Source organism: Asterias amurensis, chromosome 2 (assembly GCF_032118995.1).
Source record: "Asterias amurensis chromosome 2, ASM3211899v1".
In the NCBI taxonomy this organism is placed as follows: domain Eukaryota; kingdom Metazoa; phylum Echinodermata; class Asteroidea; order Forcipulatida; family Asteriidae; genus Asterias; species Asterias amurensis.
In genome coordinates, this window is record NC_092649.1 from 4,117,143 (window position 1) to 4,138,672 (window position 21,530).

At 37.6% G+C, this 21,530-nt stretch overlaps 1 long non-coding RNA gene across 1 annotated transcript in view; it reads right to left on the reverse strand.

Annotated features, from left to right (window-relative positions):
* The window catches only part of LOC139954230 (uncharacterized), a 78,148-nt gene that overhangs the window by 13,105 nt on the left and 43,513 nt on the right, over positions 1 to 21,530 (reverse strand). The window contains exon 4 of the long non-coding RNA XR_011788074.1: positions 2,149 to 2,213. This is a non-coding gene — a long non-coding RNA (uncharacterized lncRNA). The remainder of the gene's footprint in view (positions 1 to 2,148; positions 2,214 to 21,530) is intronic.

A 21,530-nucleotide genomic window follows, 5' to 3' on the forward strand; every position in this document is an offset into this window, starting at 1 on the left:
TCTCACAATGTTTTTTACTATCAACAGCTCTCAGTTGCTTCAGTGTTACCAAGTACAGTTTTATGCTAATATATATTTTTAGCAATTACCAATTCTGTAACGTTCCTTTAAACAAAACTGTTGTTGAATCCATCCATATATAGCGAAGCTGGTCCCTGCATTCCTGGTTTAGTTTATTTTTCCATCTCTTGGTTTTGTTATATATATAGATCCCAAGATGGCTGCACCACGATAAGGTCTAACCAACATGACTATATCAATCAAGTACATCGCAAAAAGAGCATATATGACTGCTAGCCATATGAGTTAAGTACAATAATGGCCACATGATGATCCAGACCAGGCACGAGGGGAAATTACTCGCTTCTAAATACAGCACTGCCCCAGACAATATGTCTCGCTACTTGTTGAGTGACTAAGGAAGGAAAAAAATGAAGGGGGAAAAAAAAAAAATCTGAACCATGTCAGCCAAGAGTTGCTGTTACATATCTGGGCTCGAGTGGTGTGACAGAAATTACGGTTAGGGTTGACCTAGTATTTAATGTAGTCTTCACAATGAACCCTTGCCTGGTGTGCACGACTGGCGAGCCCAACATAGTGAACTTATCAACTTTACAAAAGGGGAGAATGAAGGTCAAATATTCTATAGTCTAGAGCTGGCGTAGCTACATGGGTGTGAACAGCTGGCCTTAAGGCCCACTAAAGTAACCCTGTACTTGAACCTAGAGAGGGGTGTACACTTACTAATTTGACCTGGTTTTTGCAGCCATGAAATGTCTGGTACCAGTTTTGTGTTCTTGGTTGTAAACACTACACTTTAAACAACAACAATTTGATCAAAGAGTGGATAAAGGGACTCTTTATGATATAGCTGTTTTGTTGATTGTTGATTCAGATGTGTTTATCTTTTCATCTCAAAAGAGAAAGAGAGAGAGAGAGAGTTGACAGTGAAAATGCCAAACAGACAACAGCTGATCTCGCTGGCTGTGTGAGTGTAAGGCCAGGCAACTCATGTATTTTTTTAATTTTAATTTATTTTAAAAACATATTTATCGAGGGTGAGCCATCCAGCATAGCTGATCATTTGGGGTCTTTGCAACATATAAAAATACCTCAAAATCAAGCTCAGACACTGTGTATGAAAATGGAAATAAATTCCTAAAAATTTATAAAATTATAACAGAGCAAACGGACAAAGATAAACGACCCAACAGCCAACCCCCCCCCCAAAAAAAAAAAATTTAGATAAAAATTTATATTAAAAAAAGGACACAAAAAAGGAGTTTTAAAATTTCAAGTTTTTTAAATTTGGACACCTTTTTACAAAATTATGGTTAAAACCCTTACTCCCTTGCCACCAAAATGAGGTTGAAAATGCACAAGTGAATGATTCAATACCATAAAAGACCCCCCCCCCCAAAAAAAAAAAAAAAAAAAAAAAAATAATAATAATAATAATAATAATAATAGAATAAAATAAAAATAAATAAATAAACAAATATATAAAAACAAAATAAAAACATAAACTAATAAATACACAAAATAACTAAATAAATACATACAAAGTAAATGTCTGGTTATGTCACTCGTGACATCGCACATAACTTAGCAATGAAGATTAAATACACATCTTTAAGATCACTCTTAGCCCTTTGTGAAATTGAACCGCGCTTCTAGCACTGAGTGAATGATGTGCTCACATGGGTGCCATTGACTACCAACTTGCAATGACGTCATACACCAAGCACTTTGCATAAAAGCCCCAGCCGGAATATCTCCATCCAGCCTCACCATACTGCTCTCGTATCTCAGGCAATCGGTCATGACAGGCCTATGATAATGAACTTGACCGTTCTGGTTCACTGGTCAGACATTGATACTTATGCTAGGAATTGTGACAAATCTACAAACAGCTCTCTATGGACATTCACTGTCAATTTAAATGCAAAGTAAATTTTTGTTTCTTTTGAGCCGTCCAATTGTTTTAATCCTAGTTGTCAACAATAAAATTAACCTGTAAAAATTTCATTTCAAAAGGTGGTCGCGTTTTTGAGCATGGCGAATATCTCCACGCAGGAAGAATACACCCTTATGACAGCCCCTGCTCAAATGTTTAAAATATAGAAATAAAACAAATGAATTACTTACATTTTAAAGGTAGACCTATGTCCTGATGCAGGGAGTCTTCTTAGATGTTTTGTCAAATCTCTCATCTGAAGATGAAAAAGAAAAAAACAGGCAAACCCTGGTTTCAATATTCAAAGCCTTTGTATAATACCATTTTGTTTTCACCTCTACTAAAAAGAACATTGGAGCAATTTTAAGAAAGAAAACATTAAAAGACTTGCTTTATATGGAGGAAGAACATTGGTACAACTGCTCTGAGTTAGCTTTAAGATTGACAAAACACAAAAACTCACACAAGCCTTTCTTTAAAACATGGAGGAATAACATCAGAGCAAATGTTTGAGTTTGTTTTAAGGAAATCAAACAAGAACTGCTTGAAGCATTGCTTTAAAACCTTAAGGTACAACAACACTAGGTTCAATGATAATGTAATCTCCCTTTTCATTTTGTCTCCAACATTTACCATATTAATATGCCAGAGATCAAACAAAACAACAATGTTCAAGCACTAAGGAGCAATGTTGAGGTAACTGAGGAATTTTACTCATTCAGACTTGAAATGACAAGAAGGTGTAAACTTGGTAAGCCTTTGTTAGAAGCCTGCAGCTTTCGATAGTATAAAGCATTTTGACAAAGGTTTCGCTTCAAAGTAATGCAGTAACGTAAAAAGATGTCATTTTTGAGCTCCAACATTTTAATCTGAGAAGTGTCACTTCACTGTCAGTAACATTTCTCAGATTGACTGTGTATTCCTTAGGGATTATTCCTTCCTGCTTGGTTGGATATAATCACTCCGGATTTTCAGTGATATCTCAAAAATGTGACCTTTTGAAATGAAATTTGTGCATGTTATTTTTTATTGCATACCCATAGTGTGCAGAAACCTCCACTGGAGTAAACTCGTACATCCACATTCATAATTTATAGGATTTAAAAAATCAAACCGATGCAAAAAACCAAAGGTATACTACTTTATTGCCTTTAAAACAGTTTCAAGTAAAACTTCACCCAACTGCCACCGATTTGTCCAACAAATTACCAGGAATGTGTGCCTCAATGATCAATCTTGAGTCTTGTCTCAGTCTGGTTTACAGTGTAACAATCCATATCAATCACACCAACCCTTTTACTACCACACTGTAGGGCCACTTAAGGCAATTAGCGAACCCCACAGGGATTCCAAAACCTATGCAGGGAGAGGAGCCATTACCATGCCTTGTCTGGTTCATCTAAGGACACAATCCCTGCACTGCATGGATTGAAAATGAATACTGCAATATTTACAGAGCGCCTTGTGGAAAAGGCCTCTAGATGCTTCATGAAAACACTGCAGCAAAAAAGTAAGTGCAAAGTAAGCCAAAATACAAGTTTCAAGAAACAAGTCGGAATAAATTATGAGTACTTTTTACCCAAAGATCTAAAAAAAAAATACAAGTACCATAGAAACATACGACCTTCCATTTATAAGGGAACTTGGCTAGGTGATGTAAACACCAAGCTGGCAAAAGCCAATCTCTCTCATTGGTTTAACAGCTATAATGACTATGCATTGCACAAATCAAGAACTTCAGTAACTAGACAGACAATATTTATTCCAGTCATTGAGAAATTAGCAGTTAGCTTGGAAGGACTTGAATGAACCCACAACCTTCTGATTGCAAGTCCTGCAGTCTAACCACTGGACCACACAGTGACCATGTTGTAAACTGCCACGATCAAGATACCAGGCACTCTTTTTAAAGACGAAAATAACCTTAATATCAGCTTTGATAATGGGATGTTTTTAACACCATTAGAAATACCTCACAAACCCTATGTATAGATGTTTAAGTGCAAACTCTTCTTTACATTTGTTTGATGAGCAAAACAATAAACAGTTTTGAATTTTGGCAAGAAGTGCCTGGCTTCAGCAAGTAGTGTCGCAAACGGTAGAGACAGTTCCATCATTACCAAAATTCCATACGTTAATTACATCCCGGCAGAGAGACTTAAATGTAGTTTGGGGTCACTCAGGCTCTTCCTTAATGACTTCTGGAAGCCACTGTCTCGAGACAGGAAAACACTTCCAAACGTTCATCTGAATTAAGAAAAGACACATTTCGATTCTGTAATAACAACATTTTGACTATTGAGCAGCAGTTTCCTTTCTATACCCACTGCACAAAATAACAACATTTCCAGATGTAGTGTTGCTGAAGAAACTCAGAAGTTTTATTATCAGATTCCAGGGGCGAGTATTTCTTCATTTGACAAAACAGGCGAGTACCGGAATCGGGTTCGAATCAACACAGACTTTGTGCCATTATGTACCAATATAGCTGCAGTGTTTACACTGAGGCTGTTTTGTCAAAAGAATTCTTTGCTATTTTTGACACATAACACTTATCATAGTACGAAGTCAGCTATATACTGTGAATCAAAAATAACAAAACAAACATTTATGTACCTATCATTGAAACCTATATTTGTAGCATTTATCCTATTTCTGGGGCAGTCATCAAATAAATGCACACACAATCAAATTAGCAAAAACATAAAAAGAACAACTACAAAAACTACAGAGGACTATGTAGCCTGATGGGTAGCCAAAAAAATTTACTAACAAGAAACACAGTTTCTGTCTAGAGGCTCTCCTACCCAGCTCGGGAAAAGATGCGACATAAGAAGAAAGTGCAGCTATTTCTTCTAAGCATTTTGCTGTCATCAAATTTGACTAAAGAGACAAACCCTCAGCCTTTATTCCCATTATCTGCCCTTACTGTGACCTACATGTACACGAACTTCAGTTTCAAAACAATAAGTCAGTTCAATTTCTCCGAATGACTGATGCTTCACCTTTCTAGGTAAACAAACCCCACATCCAACAAAGCAGCGACAGTGCTGAGTGGGAAAAAATGAAGGACAAAACCTCTTACAAAACCTCTCCAGGGTGAACTTGGGCGGACTTAAAGTAAACTCTATTGCTAGTTGACCTGTCATGGGGGCGGCATAGTTGAAATAGTTTGAATCAATTGTTTGGCAAACCTCCAAAAACACAACGCACCATCGTCTACATCGTCGGTGCTGGAGGGTTCTTGTTGAAACTTCTTGATTTCTTTCTTGGAGGTCTTGGCAAAGATTAAGAAACTTCCGATAACAACTTGTTCCTATCACTTCAGGATATCCATAACAATGTGGGAACAAAATAGCCCTTTTGGGAGTTGATTTTTTGTTTTCAATGAAGAGGAATGTCACAGCGTGCCAAGAATTTGAACTAAGTGGAGTCTAACACCACTCGGCATGCCATGCCAGAAACTTCTATTATATGCAAATTGTTGGAGATGTTTGACCAATACCTAACGATCTAAACTTCTGTATCCGATTCAACTAAACCGGAGTGGAGGCAGGGAGAGTGCTCAATTGTTACAAATTGTTCTTGTTTACTGCAAACAAAGTGGAATTAAAGTAAAAACTGCGGCTGTATGGTGGCGCTGACACCATACACTTTCAAAGTTAACATTGACAACAAATCTGAGAATCTGTTATACTTGTTAATTCTACAAGGGGATAAATTCATGTTTTAGGTCCTTATTGTCAGTTTGAGTTTACACTCTTCTAAAAAGTAGCCAAGAGGGCTCAAACTTTGGGGGGTAAACTATACACACAGTTTCACAAATAAATTGTTTTTATTTCAACAAGCATCAGAAGATTTATCTCATTTGTCTAATGGGTAAGAATACTTCAATAAAACACAGAATGAAAAAGATCTGTGCCCGTTGATTTGATTCAAGGTCAACACTTATAAATAATTTTATTTTAAAATATTTTAAAATTAAAGATACACCATGGTAAACAGAAACGTGACGTCAAAGTTCGCTTCGGATCTGCATTCGCAGAAAGTATGACCCCCAGCTTTAGTGTAAAACTAAAAGACATATCCAACCAACTCTACAGTCAAGAAGTATTATATTGCGTGTGATGACTAAACCAGTTGGCCACTAATGTAAGCTCTTTACCTTGACTTTAATAGCAAACTTGACCTACCGAATTGTATGACAGCAGTGTCCTTCCTCTATGATGATACAGACTCCATCAAAGTACGACTTACTCATAGTCAAGGATTGCTTTAAGGGGATATGTGTCACGCCTTCCTAGGGGCCAGTATGCCCAAAATAGCACAACCAACTGAATAATGACTATGTCTGACTTGATAAAGGGGGTCACTAGAAAGAGGAGGAGGGGGGTAGATCCATCGTAAGTTCAAGGCAGTGTCAAAGGGTTCGGAAAAAGCACCTGATTATGAGCTGTGTTGCATAAACCATTTTGATTCTGATTTCTGACGAAATAACCACGATATTTGAGCCTTATAAATAACTTCTTAGATAAAGTTTGCCTCCCTGATAGGAATCTGGCCACTTAAGAATATTTTTTACGAAGTGCGTTTAAGCTGGGCCTTGCAGCATTTTTGGGGTCAAGACATCCTCAGTATCTGATTAAGAGTTCAGATTCAAAGATGACACCTTTCCTTTCTTCGTAAGATTCCTGAAAACTCTGTTTAATGTCTACTCACAAACAGGTCAAACGAAACAAAAGAAATGAAATACGTAAACACGGCTCAAGAATTTCAACGATTTTCAGCTTTGAAAGTACTTGTAGGAAGTAGGTCACTTTCACATTTCAAGATGCTTAGCTAGTTTCTTAAAGTTTTAAAAGAAAGTAAACAACTAAACTTGAGTAAATCAGCTGTTCATTAGTAAATTAATTTTTCAAGCAAAATATTTAAAAGACCAAAATAAAAGGTCACCATAAAAAATGAAGCACTTCAACAGCTGTTCACCTTTAGGACAAAGTGAACGTCACAACTGAACTTTTATCGAGTCAAGTCTTGGCCACAAAATGTTAACAACAAAAAATCTTTGCCGCAAAATTACAATAATCACATTTATTTCAATACTATTAAATATCCATTTACGTCCGTAATTACTTAACACTATTGTTAGAATCTGAAAGGGTGAACGCCGAATGACATCCAAGACTGACGTTAATAGATTGGGTTTCAAACTGCAACGACGATAGTCATTCGTCCCCTAACAAAAGGAAGCTTCGGTTGGGTGTCACCCTCAGCATCTTGACTCCGAGCACGTCTTGGATTCACCCTTCAGCTAAAGGCAGTCGGCTCAGCTTCAAATGTCAACATTCTTTCTACTTGACCAGTAAAATGTTTTCCAAAAAAACAACATTTCAGATCTCCATGGCAGCGTGAACTGGGGGTTTTACTTTGACCTTAAAAATATAAAGGGTAAAGTGTTTGTGCCTAGGTATGACCCCTTCAAAATATCCTTCTAAGGGAGAGGACAAAAAAACCTATTCAGAATCAGTCGCAGAGTAGCTCGTTCTAAAACAATTAAAAAGGGATCAAACTAAAAATAGAAAGGGATTTGTTTGCCAACCTAAAGACCTAAAGACCTACGGGCTATGGTAACATTTTGCGCCCCCAAAAATACTGCGCCACAAATAGTATTTATAAGCCAATTGACCTTTAGCTGAGTAAAATGGAGATTAAGTGCAGTGACAATTAACTGCGTTTCATAGAAATTATAAACTGTTTGTTTAGAGGTTGGAAATATGTTCTAAAAACTGCAGCTGGTTTTTTTTGGGACCAGATGTTGGCCCTTAGTCAAGTTTCACAAACAGCAGTTTTTATTTTATTGTTCATGCGACCCTCATCATGTAGGTAAGTTAAAAAAATCAGTGGCGAGTCCAGGAGGTGCAGAAAAATCCTGCCCTCTGTTACTCATGGAAGATAAAGCCAATTCGTCCCGATTTAATAAAGGGTGGGTATACCTCTGGTAATCACTTCAAAAATTAATGTCCCTAAAAACTTCCTTGGTCTCTAAAGAGTGGAGAGCTGTTGATGCTATAAAACATTGTTAGAAATGATACCCTTTAAAGTAATGTACTTTTAGAAAAAGAGGTAATATTTTTCACTGCAAAGAATCTGAGAGAGGCTTCAGGCATGAAGCCATTCTGAGATGTCTGAAAGCACATATTACTCTGCAAAAAAGGGTGATTTTTTCATTCATTTTCTTGCAACTTCGATGACGTTTGTGTTTTGTGTTTTACAAAAAATACCCAAACCCTTTAATGACAGACTATAGGCCTAAATGTCAAATACTGCAAAAAACAATGACCAGCATATTCCAATAAAACAAAGAACAATTAGCATAGATGCCAGACAATAACGAGACGGTAATGTCTGATTAGGTCCCACCTAGTGACCTAGACAAGTCCAATTAAATCTGTGTAAAAACTTGACGAATAATTATATGGCAATCAGTTATCGCTGATGACGAATTGTATCATTGTTCACACGTCTTTGAGTTTTCTCAGCACCTTGTGTTTTTTTGTATGTTGTTTTTGTGGTAGAGTCTATAATTTTTAATTAATTTTCTTCTTTCCCTTACACCGATGTGTATTATGCACTGTATACTCACAGTACTTTCCAGAGTTCTGTGGGGAAAAATCCACAGGCAAATCACTCAGGTTGGATTCAAACCCTCGCCCTTTGCATTGCTAGAGCAGATGTCTTACCACTAGACCACTGAGCTAGCCCGGTGGCTAGAGGCAGTTCGAATCCTATATGTTAGCATCGGGTTACACATTGATTTATTTGGTGTTAGTTTTTGCATTAGGGATAAAGAATTTGTTACAGAGTATACATTCCCTAATACACATCGGTGTAAGGGTAAAAACAAAATATACTCCCCTGATGCAAAACTAACATCTATAATTTTAAATCAATTTGTGTCAAAACACAAATGAACAAAATTTACTGGTATTTTTTAAAGCTTATTCAAGCTTTTATAGCTTTTCAATTAATGTGTGCCAATGAAATTTTTAAACAAAATTTAGTGTGCTTTTTAATTGAAAGACCTATTTTCCTTGCATTTAACATATTCAAACAAAATTTGATTAATTAGGGGCCAATGCTTTCAAAATTGTATCCACACACTTTTTTTTTTTTTATGAACCAGTTAAAAATTATGAGAAAATGTCAGAAAGATACTTGATTTATTCCAAGCAATCTGCCACGTTTAAACTGATTGGATTCTTATCTCCAACTAGTATTCTACTTGCACTTTCTTTACGTACGTCGTTGTGTCTTCCCGACCAGAGGTAAACAATCTATAAATACAAATAAAACACAGTATGATGGGTTTTGGGCAACAGGATAGCTTGCCTGTAACGATGTTGGTGCAGTAAGCCTGGATCTATCAGGTTTCATTGCTAGTAGGCTAAAGACGAAACGTAGGGGAGTGGGGGTTGTTGCCTGTTTTTGTGTACGTGGTAGCGCACGTGAAGACAAAATAACAACTTGTTTTGCACTTGTGTTGTTTTGAATGCCGTCCTTGTCAAGTGTTAATACATCAGGAAGGAAGCGTAAACAAAAGTTGGAATGGTAGTACTTATTTGCTATTATGGATCGAGTAGTCAAGCACGTCCACAGGAACCATTCCGTTGAACCGCTGGAACATTCTATCGAAACATTCAAAAACACTAATTATTTATTCACTTTTTCCATAGTGGTGCAAAACGTAAGCACACGAAGAGGGCATGCTTACCCTCCAGTGCTCACCGTATGAAAATAAATGACGTAACAATGTAAATTCAAGGTGATCGCGCTTAAGATGGCTGCTTAATTTCTTGCTAACATGTGAAATATGCTTATGCTTTAGCAAATTTGCCTGCTACAGTTAGCAAAAAAATTTGCGTACCGATTAGCAGTGCTATGAGGTTGGGCCCAGGATTGCTCTTGTACATTCAGCACACTTGTGCATTCTAACATCTGTATCTGTATTGTTAATTGAGCCGGCAAAAAAAAATGTATAAAGACACATCACACCAGCTTTGCGCATTGTGTGGATGGGATGGCTTAATTTTTGAAGTGCTTAGTGAGAGTGTCTTTGAAGATATCTAATGAGTTGCTGGAAATCACACTACTGGGTAAGGCGTTCCAGTCCTTGATGGTGGCCGGAAAAAAACTGTTGCAGTAGATTTTGGTTGAGTGACGTATTTGATGGAATTGGAGATTGTGTTTTCTGGAGGGTCAAGTGGAATGTTGTGCAAAGTCTTAAAGAGGGATTTCATAACGCTTTATATTAGGGATCCAACAGATTGCAGGCATGTGTGCCCTAGCAACGATCTTTTGAGCCTATAACGTACCGAACTTTCGAGATGCTCCCTAACAGTTACTTAACCAAATCAAAATTGCATTTTTAGAAAGAGTTATTGATAATGTGGTTAAGAAAGGTGTGGTCAGTAACTGAACCAAATTTAGTTAGGACTCGGTGAAGCTTGGCTTTTGAAGCCATCTCCCCTCTAATCCTGTTGACAGACAAGAGACAGAACAATGGAGTAAAAAGATAGGAGCATTATGATTTTTTTTTTTTAAGGTTTCAAGTTAATATGTGGAGGTTGGGTTAGATCTTAATTGGTTCATCTGGAACATTCCAAAGTGTGACACTGCCCTCGACTAGCCTAGACCATTTTTAGATAATAATGTACGGTTGAAGAAAACACAATTAAAAACCCAAGGCCTATGAAGACTGCTATGGTTATGCGTTGATTATCACACGTAGACTTGACAAAATTGGGATATTGATTGATTTCTAAATTTGTTTATCTGGACCATTCCAGAGTGTAACACAAGATCATTAGACAATGATGTATGCTTGAAAAAAACAAAAACATATGATAAAAAGTTAATCAAAGAAATAATTATAAGTTAAAGCCATTGGACCCTTTCGGTAAACAGTATTGTCCAAGTCCCACACTTCGTGTATCACAACTTATATATAAAATAACAATCCTGTGGAAATTTAGGCTCAATCGGACATCGGAGTCGGGAGCAAATAACGGGAAAACCCACTCCTGTTTTCGCGCGTTTCGCCGTGTCTTGACATGTGTTTATAACAAATCCGTAATTCTCGTTAACGAGAATTTATATTGTTTTACCGTTTTCTCAAAAAGTAAAGCATTTCATGGACTAATATTTCAAGAGAAGTCTTTCACCATTACCTTCTGTAAACCCTGTAAATTATTTGTAAATCTGTGAACTTTTTTTTTTTTTTCTGTACCGAAAGGGTCCAATGGCTTTTAATAAGATTTTTTTTTTTAATATTTGGAGATTGCATGATTTCTAGATAGGATTGTCTGGAATATTCCAGAGTGCATACTGCTCTAGACTAAACTATTTTTAGAGAAGGATGTACAGTAGAAACCCAACCCCCCCCCAAAAAAAACAAAAAAAAACAACAAAATGGCCCCCATGAGGACTGCCGTAATTATGCGTTTAGTATCACACGTAGACTTAAAAACATTTGATTTCTTAATTGGGTCATCTGGAACCTGGACAAGAGTGCAACCTGGACAAGACCATTTTTAGAAAACGGTTTACGATTAAAATTTACAAAAAAACAAAGACCCAGCACTCATTAGGACTACTGTTTAATATCACACGTAGACTAAAACCAATCTGGGTTGAAAGACTTCCAGGATGTTAAGAATCCTGCTGAGAAGGAAACTTGGAAAAAAAAAAAAAAGACTAAAATAAACAAAAAATTGTTTGTTCAGACGGCCACTTGAAGTGAAACTTGCTGTTTTGTGAATGGCAATGAGTCACATGAAAGTTGAATGGATAAGGAAAAAAGTTCACATATGCATCAATGTGTAATTAAGTAGGATTTGAAACTTTGCATGATGGAAATACGATAACGTTTGCAGTAACACCATGTGGTTGATAATCTCGAAATGAGTTGGGGGTGTGAACAAAACCTGTTGGTTTCAACTCGACCGAACGGATTGAAACGTCAAGCTAAAACCAACAAAAGACTATTCATTTTGGTTTTACCTTTAAATACTGATGTATGTCAGCACTGTATACTCATCTAGGCATATTACTCGGGTGGGATTCAAACCCACGACCTTTGCAATTCTAGAGCAGTGTCATACCAACTAGACCACCAGTGCCTGGTAGCAAAAGGCAGTTCGAATCCTACGTTTTAGCAGGGGGTACCGCAACGATTTAATTGATGGTAAATTTGCATCGGGTATAAGGAATACTTTACCAATGTGCCCCGATGTGTGTTAGCACTGTATACTCAGTACTTTCCCTGAGATCTGTGACAAAAGGGCATGGTACAAATTTTAAAATTCTAAAAAATATTTAAACACTGATTCTTTATCAAATGCAGACATGGAAGGTGGTTGGGGGGGCAGTTAAGGAGTTGAATGTGTTGATGCAGTTCACCAGAAGGTTAAGTGGTTTATCTGTGCCGTCTTAAGATGCAGCATAGAGTGTCTTGTAGGAGTGATGTGTGTGTGGGATGCAGATGGGTTTGCTCCTCGTGTTGAGGATGAGACGGAGTAAGTGGGAGGCTGACTGGCTCAAGGGAAGGACTTGAATCATAGGAGACAAACAAGTTGATACAAGATGACTAGACGTCAGCTGGAGGGATCGATTGGTTACTCACAATTTAATGAATGACTCCTATCTTCGATCAGCGCAGTTATTTTGTATAATCTTTATAAGGGTCTGGGTACATATTACAGATTGTCCACAGACTTACATTAAACTTAAACAGTTGGAAGATAACGATAGTAGAAAACTTCCCTTAAAATATTACTTGCTGAGGTGCTGTACTTTTTGACAATGTCACAAACAATTATTTTAGTCTCAGTTTTAGCATGTAAAAAAGTATTAACCAGTTATGGTAATTTAATATCCAAAACTGGTTGTTACGTTTTTACATGCTAAAATAATTTTCATCTCACTGCAGACTCAGACGAAAAAATTTCTGTGACATTGTTTTACTCATTTCTCAAAAACCACAGCACCTCAGCAAGTAATATTTTAAGGCACTCTTTCTACTATCATTATCTACAAGCAGTGTAAGTTTAATGTAAATGTGTGGACCTTATGTTTTGTGTTAAAAAAAGTACCCAAATCCTTTAAAAACAATGCAATTTTACCTCAGCTACATGATGTTTCCAAAACTAGAACCTCCAAATACAAGCAGTCATCCATTCATTGTATGTTTTTAAACCTTTTAAATGCAGCCCCCAGTCCCACTAATAATGCATATTTCTGTGTCAGCTCATCCATTTTAAAATCTTGTCAATTGCTTTTTTGTCTTGAGAAGAAAAAATGGGTAGGGATGCTCCTCATGCATTTCTTGTTTCCTTACTTAAAGGAACACGTTGCCTTGGATCGGTCGAGTTGGTTTTTTTTTAAAAGCATTGGTAACCGTTTGTTGTAAAATGCATATGGGTAGAAAGATGTTGTAAAAGTAGAATACATTGATCCACACAAACATATGCCTCAAAATTGCACAGTTTTCCTTTTACTTCGTCGACTAACACGGTAGGCCATTTATGTTGACTCCCATAAATGGCCGATTGTTTTAGTTCGCAAATTTGTGTAGATCATTGTATTCTACTTTAAAACATCTTTCCAACCATGCATTTTGAAAGACACGGTTGCAAACGTTTTTTATAGACCAACTCGTCCGATCCAAGGCAACGTGTTCCTTTAATACAGTGCTATAGAATGAAATATCAGGATGTGTAAAAAGAAGTTGTGATTTTTGCTGCTAAGTGGGAACAAAGCCAACACCAAAATAACTTAAAACAGATGTCAGCTCCTTTGACCAATACAAACACGGACTTTTTATCTATTTAGTCTGGTGGGAAGTCCCCTATTTAAAACCCTTCTTATTACTTTCCGTGTTGGTTTGAAATTAAACAAATAGGAACTGTGTCTTTGTAAATTCTACTCTCTGCCAATGTTTTGATTCTCTATGCTATTTTTAGCGATGCGGAGAGAGTGGTGGTTTTGGTTGTAAAAACTGGCAGGGAAGGAGTTTATATTGAGGCATTTATAGGGAAGATATAATACATTTGGTAATCACTTTTAAAATTAATGCAGACATTTTTTAATCATTATTTTCTGCTTAAAGACACTAGACACTATTGGTAATTGTCAAAGACCAGTCTTTTCACTCGGTGTATCTCAACATATGCATATAATAACAAACCTGTGAAAATTTGAGCTCATCGAAGTTGCGAGATAATAATGAAAGAAAAAATACCCTTGTCACACGAAGTTGTGTGCTTTCAGATGCTTAATTTCGAGACCTCAAAATCTTATTCTGAGGTCTCAATATCGAATTCGTGGAAAATAACTTCTTTCTAAAAAACTACATTACTTCAGAGGGAGCCGTTTCTCACCATGTTTTATACTCAACCTCTCCCCATTACTCGTTACCAAGTAATTACCAATAGTGTCCAGTGTCTTTAAGCAGCTTTATTGAATTGGGCCCTAGTGGGAATTCCCCTATTAAAATCCCTCTCTTTGGATCCGTGTAATTTGGAAAAAAAAAAAAAATAGGAACAGTGTCTTTATTAATTCTGCGTCTGGCAATGTTTTGATTCTCTATGTTAATTTTTAACCATGCTGACAGTAGTTGTTTTGCTTGTAAGAGTTGTGAATGGGAAGGAGTTGATTTTATTGTGGAATTTCAAGGGAAGGTTTACGTTTGGTAATCACTATGAAAAAAATGGCAATAGCAAATTTGGTTACAAGCCTACAGCAGCTTTAGATAGTATAAAGCATTTTGAGAGTCATTTCACTTTGAAGTAATGTGGTTATCCTGCTTGACAAATATCTTTACTATAGACGATGTGACCTCTGACGTCACACGAAAACCATAACATGATTCGCGCGCATACCGCCGGGCAAAACCTTTGTGTTTTGGCAGCCAGCTAGAAAGTGTACGCAATCTTACTGTGACTGCGCAACTCAGTGCCCGGCGAAACATGACGTATAGAGTGTTTTGTCAACAGAGGGCGGTTTGAATGTAAACATAGGTCACATCGTCTATAAAGCAATAACTGAGGGGGGCACCAGTCAGAACAATGTAAACTTATGAAATTTTAGCCGGTTACCTGTTTCTGCTAAGCAACACTTTTCTGTGCTTAGCAAGTTTGTAATACGTATGCCTACAGGTTTTTATGAAACTGTCACATGTACAATTTGTGACTGGTGTCCTGCTAATTGTTGCTAAGCATCACAATTTTTAAGCAAAATGTTCTGCTAAAACAGCTCTATCAAATTAAGCCCCAACGAGGGGCAGTACCTTGGAAGTGATTGTGCTTTGCTGATATTCAGATTTGTTGTAAACCTTTTTCATTGCTAAAAACTAGTTCACTGTTTTATACTTATTTATTTACTCATTGTTTTGTATTGTACTTATTATTTGCAATATTTGTATTATTAATTTATGTAACATTACTTACATATTACTTATCCCGTTTTTCTATCTTCTTCTCTTTTTGGGTGGGGGAGGGAGGGGGATGTGACCCATGACGCTAGGAGCATGACTAGTATTGACCAAGCAGTCAAAGTAGATACGCTGGATTTGATTTCATGTGGGTTAAGATGTTTGCACCTACACAGTGTAGGAGGAATAATTCAGCATGGAGGAGGTCTACAGACAGGTCACCTCGAGAGGCGTCGTGTGAGGGGCAGAGAGGCAGGGGCTGAGGAGGAGAGGGGCCTCGAAGATGGGATAGGGGAGTATAATGAGATTGCAGGGGGTGAGGAGGAGAGGGGCCTCGAAGATGGGATAGGGGAGTATAATGAGATTGCAGGGGGTGAGGAGGAGAGGGGCCTCGAAGATGGGATAGGGGAGTATAATGAGATTGCAGGGGGTGAATCTGCAAAGGAGAGGAATGATGGAGGGAAGTGTAAGGGGTAGCATCTTGATTTTGGGGATGATGGAGAAGTAGGAAAACTTGATGGGTTTGTAGACTATTGAACATAAAGCATAAAGGGGGCATTTAAAGGCATTGGACATTATTGGTAACTATACTCAAAGTAATTGTTAGCATAATAACTTACTTGGTAATGAGCAATAGAGAGCTGCTGATAGTATAAAACATTGTGAGAAACGACTTCGTCTGAAGTAACGCAGTTTTTGAGTAGGTAATTTCTCACTCAAATATTAAGAGACTTCAGGCCTGAAGCCTTTTAAAGGCATCAGAAAGCACACAAAATTGTGAAACAAGGGTATTTTTGAGTCTAAGATTTTCACAGAATTGTTTTTTAAGGCATATGTTGGGATGCACCAAGTGAGGATACTGTTCTTCGACAAAAGGTGTCCAGTGCCTTTAAGAGGCACACTGCAGGCCAGCAGATGAGAAGACTTTCTGATTGTCTTCTTTTTTTTTTTTTTGGGGGGGGGGGGGGGAGGGGCGGCACATGAAAGAATATGAGACTGGGAACAAGAGGGCTTTAGCTTAGAGAGGATCAAGAGAATTGTATTGAAAGGCTGTACCGCAAGGAGAGCATGGAGGTCTATTTCTACATCCATGGTAAGAGGTCTATTTCTACCTCCATGGTAAGAGAGAGAGCCCTAGAGGCTGATGGATCAGGAATGTAGTAAGAAGAACTGAATGATAATAACGTGGTGATGGGGGAGGATTATGTCAGTGAAGGGGCTACAGGTGGAAATAAAGGAACAATACAGTTCTAACTAGATAGAAAAGAAGCTTTGTGCCGAGTGAGGGAAAGATTGCAGACTTGGGTATATGAAGGAGGGGCTTTGTATCCAAGTATTCATAAAAACACCCTTTTTAATTTTGACTGCAACATACATTGAAAAGTCACGAAGATAACACAGAAGAACATGCCAGCAGATTTCTTTACTGCGCCCGATATAGGGGGCGGGGGGGGGGGGGGGGGGTAGGAAGAGCTAGGGGTTGCCCCCATTGTTCCCAATTTAATACATTATTTTCCCCTTCAGCGTACATAAGAATCCACACCCCTGCCTAAAATCCTCTCAGGAATTCCAGAGATGTCAAGCACACAATGATTACACAATGGGAGGGGGTGGGGTACCACTTTGCTCCATATAAAACACCAAGTGACTTTTTTGGTCAACAGAGACCGGTCAAGAAAACAGTCCGGTCCCATTCCATGCAATCAGAAACGGTATTTCTAGGCACTAATGCATGCCAGGAACATGACAAATGGTTGCAGGGGTCGATTTAACAAAGAGTTAGGACTAGTCCTAATATTTAGGATTAGTCCTAGGATATGTTAAAAACTTAAGGCTAGTCCTAAGTTAGGTCCCAACTTGAGATAAGACTAGTCTTAACTGTTGAAGATAACCCCAGGGTCTACATTGGGGACTATGGAAAGGGGGACGGGGAGGGGGAGGGGGGGTGAGTCGCAATACACAAGCTGGCTGATTCATACTCTCCAAGGACGGCTGGTGCCTTGAAATATCTAAATATGGTCCCTCTCTCGCAAGACCGGGCATAAAAATACATCTGACATGGTGACTCGATGCCTGAATCACGTCTTAATCACGGTGTTGTGTAAAACCAGTCTCAGCCTGGATGAGTCAATCCTATTGCAATTACCAAAGGTTAACCATCGCCTTCTTTAGGCTGTGGTAATTATACACACATAACAGAGCACCCAACCACCCCCGGTCACTGCATTCCTTTCTCCTTTATAAAAATATATAATAGTTTGGTAACACGTCTGATGGGTTCACACCTAAAGATTGCTCTCTCAACCCTGTATGCTGTTGACCTCATTACTGGCTTAATAAGACGGTCGGCCGGGCATCATTATGGTGAGACTAACAGTCAAAATACACTGATTTTGGCGGACCAAGTGTATACGCACACAGCATTGTAGATTTATTTGTTTGTGCTGTGTGTCATTCAACTGTGTATAATCTACACTCGTCTGATTGTGGCTGGGCTTTTTGTTATCCCTTCACTCCTTTCTTCACCTGCGATGAGAGGTCCGTGTGGAATCTTGGATGACGTCTTTGGGTTAATTTGCATGGCTGAGGCTTGAATAGGCTCCCATGTTATCTCTCACACTCTGTGTATTCAAGAGCCCAGGGAAAGAGACGAAAACATGTAATGTGTTACGCACATCTCAGCGACGACGTAGACAAGAATGTGAGAGGCCCCCCGCTGCAGGGAAAATCTAATCTTTGTAAAAATGAAGATTGACTCGACTGTGAAATGAGATTATAATTTTTTATATAAATATATAGAGACCCTACGGAATCACCTCCCAGTTTTTAAAATCAGTTGCACTTTCATTATGTTAATTTGAACATGAAGTTAGTAGTAATAACTTTATTTCAATTAGAAACTGACGGAAAAAGAAACCCACAACAATTCAGAATTTATATCTTGGGGCTATTTTTTCCAATAAGGATTTCATTTTTGCTTTTTTACTGCTTGTTATTTTGCATGTGTTTACTGTTCAAGTACAACAACAAAATTGAAACACGTACAGTTCACGATTTAAAGGCAGTGGACACTATTGGTAATTACTCAAAATAATTATTAGCAAAAAACCTCACTTGGTAACGAGTAATGGGGAGAGGTTGATAGTATAAAACATTGTGAGAAATGGCTCCCTCTGAAGTAATGTAGTTTTCGAGAAATAAGTAATTTTTTATTTTTTATTTCAAGACCTCAGATTTAGAGTTTGAGGTCTCAAAATCAAGCATCTGTAAGCACACAACTTCATGTCATACGGTGTTTTTTTCTTTCATTATTATCTCGCAACTTCAACGCCCGAATGAGCAAAAATTTTCACAGGTTGTTATTTTATGCATACGTTGCGATACACCAACTGTGAAGACTAGTCTTTGACAATTACCAATAGTGTCCAGTATCTTTAACCAGGTTATAGGGGGCCCCAAGGGAAACAAGTCCACATTATTGGCTTCCTGTGTGCTATCCTTTGATAATTGTGTGCGCTTTTACTTTCTTGCTTAATTTCTCAGTACTTTCAATTATTCATTTCAGCTTTTATCCTAATATTACTTAGTAATTTTTATGCCTTATTAAAATCAAATCAAAATCAATTTAAAAAAAATTCTTTTTAAAGTTTTGATTTAAAATCAAGCTGGACATAAATGCTCAAATGTGAATAACTGATGAAGCTTGTTCCTTCAAATGAAGATTTGTTCCTTCAAATGAAGATTTGTTTCTTCTTATTTTTATATCTATGGAAATAAAATTAGCGCGTGTTGCTTCCCAACCAAAATGGCTTATGGTATAAATCCAATGGCCTGACGATTCGACCCTAGCCGAGTTCATCTCAAAGGCTAAATGAGACTTTAAAAAACTCTCTTAGAGTCAAAATACCAGGCTATTCTTAAATCGTTAAAACCATAAGAACCCTCAGGAAATTTGGTGAGGATACCTATGAAGACCTATGAATGCATAATTTAAATGTTGCGGAAAAACCCAATCTACAAGCAAGGCTTCAGTAAAGACACTTCTACTATTGAAAAACAAACTGCACTGGTTGGCATGGAAAGCCGAATGTTAGCAAAAACATCAATTGTAATGTGGTTACCAAATTCAATATTTCTGCAAACAACTCGGGCTGTGACAGGCTGTAATGTGGCAATAAAAAAAGGTCTACCTATCAGGCCTTGAACCTCGCTCTTAAAGGGGGACAGCAATTTCGTTCTTGTAAGGGGCACTCTATATGAGGCAAATGTAAATTTGTATTGGAACTTTGCACAGGCCATTACAGCAAAAGCACGGGGCACCACGGCAATTGCTGTAGCTGCTGTTGGGTTATTTCGAGGTCGGGTCTATAGTCGTGTCCGAATAAATTTGGCTTGGACATTGGTCATTATGACTCATATGCGGCTTATGAAGCCAGACTTGGATCTCGGTTCACTGAGGCGAACAGGCAGGCAAGAAAACCACTGCGCCAAACTGAATCCTATTGTATTCCTAGACAACTTTGTAAACTCAAGTAACCTTTTGGTGTCTTGTAGCTCGAAAACTCAGACAACCTCCAAGTTGCTGCTATGGTTTTCAATAAAACATGTTAAGATGGAATCAGTGTCTGTCTGGCAAGGTCTATGAGTAATACAATAACTCTATGTCCAGTTCAAAGAACTCCAAAGAATAGAAAGACAAAAACAAGGGAAAGACAAAGCTACACGGTTTTAAAACTGGAAGGAAATTACGGGTTTCTAACGGATGCATACGTAACAAAGGGCTACTGTCACTTCTTTAACAGCTGATTTTCACTGAGTATCTTTCCGTTGTAAAAAAAAAGAGAAAGAAAAAAAAAAGGAAAGAAAATAAAAGGGAGGAAATGACAGGATTGATTAGCACAATGGAAACAGTCTAAAAAACCTCCACTGGTATTACACATACATGGGGATGATGACCTTGTATAGAGATAGACTCTTGCTGTACTCTGGGTGTACTTTGACAGGAAATAATGCAGTCATTTTGATTCAATTAGTTTGAATCTGAAGTCTACACAGACCATGAAGAAAAAATTTCTTGAAACAAAAATATAAAAAAAAGGTTTGTGACCCGAGGTATATCAGAGTCTTTCTTGAAGGCTCAGTTTAATTAAAGTTTCTAACAAACCTAGGAAAGAAAGAAATGTATTACAAAGAAAATTGATTTAAAAAAAGTATATTTAAAACAAATTGGCGACCTGAGGTTTCAACCCTAGCAAAGGCTAAGAAATATTTTCAACAACATTTATTTTGTGCTGTCGCCATAATTAAGTTCAAAGGCGCACTACAATTGATAGACAATTGTAAATTGCTGACAATATTAAATTTTCTGAATTCTGGACCAAAAATACTTTCCAACTTCTGATTTGTTTCTGTTTCAGAATAACTACAAAATAATAAAACAACATTTTGCACAGGCACTATCATGGCAGCTTATTTTATTAGTGCACAAATAGAGTGCAAACCACTGCAAAATGACCTTTTAATCAATGAACCATTGCTTTGTCGGTGGCGACCAAAAATACTTTAAATTGTTTAAATATACAAGATTTGCAAAGAGTTACTCTTTACGTCACTGCTGTTAAAAACAAAACAAAAAAACGATGGCACTGTTTTTCACTTGTTTACTACAGGTATAAAGAAACACTGTTGTTTGTTTACATTTTGAATGAGAGTAAACATCCCACAATGTTTTCCACAACAGCTACGGCAGCATACATGTACAATTTCAGGGTCAACATTGCAATGCTACACTGCTCATCTATTTTCTAAAAACAAAAAAGTACGGTTTGAGACCAGCAAGCAGCATGCAAAAATTCTGTAGTCAGCAAAAGGGTCACAGTCTGGTGAGTATCAAGGCAAAGTACGGAATTGCACTTTTTCTCTCTAAATACCACATAACCAGCTGGGCATATCTCCCACTCCCTGTCAAACCAATCAGAGTTGAGTTTTTGATGCACCTGACCTTCCTCCCCCTGTAAAAGAAAAAATAGTTCCGTGCGACTGGCTGATTTGGCTGGCTGGCCTGGGTTGAAAATGATGCACATA